Source organism: Moschus berezovskii, chromosome 7 (genome assembly GCF_049115385.1).
Source record: "Moschus berezovskii isolate FMDL1 chromosome 7, NW_MosBer_1.0, whole genome shotgun sequence".
Classification (NCBI taxonomy): Eukaryota; Metazoa; Chordata; class Mammalia; order Artiodactyla; family Moschidae; genus Moschus; species Moschus berezovskii.
The window spans coordinates 75,184,849-75,186,719 of NC_142466.1; the positions used below are offsets into that span (position 1 = coordinate 75,184,849).

At 43.2% G+C, this 1,871-nt stretch overlaps 1 pseudogene; it reads right to left on the minus strand.

Annotated features, from left to right (window-relative positions):
- Positions 1 to 879: 879 nt before the first annotated feature.
- Positions 880 to 1,172, minus strand: LOC148777369 (enhancer of rudimentary homolog pseudogene; annotated as a pseudogene).
- Positions 1,173 to 1,871: the final 699 nt, after the last annotated feature.

Sequence of the window (1,871 nt, forward strand, 5' to 3'; positions counted from 1 at the left end):
CATGAGTTTGAATGAACTCTGGGAGTTGGTGATGGACAGGGAGGCCTGGCGTGCTGTGATTCATGGGGTCACAAAGAGTCGGACACGATTGAGTGAGTGAACTGAACTGAACTGAAGATTTATGATATTGAACACCTTTTCATGTGCTTCTTTATATCTTATTTGATGATGTGTTTGTTCAAATATTTTGCATTCTTTTTAAATTCTTTTCTTTTTATTGTTTTGAGAGTTCTTCTTCTTTATTTTTTAATAACTAAAGAACATTTGTTTTTCACTAAGACTTTATCTGGAGGACATAACTAAACTGTGCCACCACCCTCACCTCAATTTGAAGAAGGTTTAGTACAGTGAATATTATAAAGCAAGTATTAACAGTTTGAGGGACTGGAACCAGAATTAACTGACAAAAACCAATTTCCATCTAAATCATCCTAAAAATGTTTAAGTAAAAAGAAGGGGGGAAGGGGGAAAAAGTGATTTCAGATTGAACAAGATCATCACATTTTACCTAATAAGTTCAATCCTGGCTAAGGTTTGCCAAAATTGAAACAGGATTGCGTGTGTGCTAAGTTGCTTCAGTTGTGTCCAACTCTCTGTGACCCTACAGGCTGTAGCCTGCCAGGCTATCCTGTCCTTGGGATTCTCCAGGCAAGAATACTGGAGTGGGTTGCCATGCCCTCCTCCAGGAATCTTCCTAACCCAAGGATTGAACCCATGTCTCTTGTGTCTCCTGCATTGGCAGGCAGGTTCTTTACCACTAGTGCCACCTGGGAAGCCCCAGGACACAGGATGACTATAATACAAAACTTCCACTACAGCACGCTGCACACACCTATGTTCCAAGCCCACCCCCATCCCCCGAATGCTTCCACAGTCAAACTATTTCCCAGCCTGCTGGGCCCATCCACAAAGGAGCAGGTAGATCTCTTTATCCAGTCTTTGTTATAAGGCTGGTATGTCTGGGCATCAGCCCAGTAAATAAGGCAGCTGAGGTCTGCCAGGTCATCAAGAAAAGCAACTGACTGATATCATATGGGATAGAGGGGCTGTTTCAGATGCTCTTCAGATGTTTTGCAAACACCTTCCATGCACTTATTCACAGATTCATAGTCAGCGGAAGTTCTGCCTTCCGGCCTCTTGGTAGGTTGCACCCACACAATGGCATGAAACATCACGTCACAGTCTCCTGCTGTCACCACACAGGAGCTAATCTGCGACACCACCCACAGCCAGTTCCCCGAGAGTTCTTTACAAAGCCTAGATATAGGGCTTTTATCAGATATATATTTTGTAAATTATTTCATGACTGATTTTTTAAAATACAGTCTTTTTCCTTCTCTCTCTATTCTAACACTATTACCACTTCCCACCATTCCGTTTCCGTTTCGTCGCTCAGTCGTGTCCGACTCTATGCGACCCGGTGGACTGTAGCCTTCCAGGCTTCTCCGTCCATGGGATTCTCCAGGCAAGAATACTGGAGTGGATTACCGTTTCCTTCTCCAGGGGATCTTCCCGACCCAGGGATCGAACCTGGGTCTCCTGCATTGGAGGCAGACGCTTTAACCTCTGAGCCATTAGCCTGACTCGATTATAAAACATAAAGAAAATATTTATCACCATTTTATGGAAGAGAAAAACCAAGGCACAGACTTTTTACCAGACCTGCTGCTTCCACTGTAATGGACAGTTGGAGCCAGGTGTGAGATTTGATGACTAAGAAGAAAGTCTTAGGTTTTTGAAACCATCATTCCCTTTAAAGTGCTGCCATTCTGTTAAGTAGGATCCAGTTAGCTTACTTCAGGGAGAAGGAAACAGGTATTTGTTAAAAATCTATGATACACCCATGAATGATTTAGGTCAGGTGCCAGTAA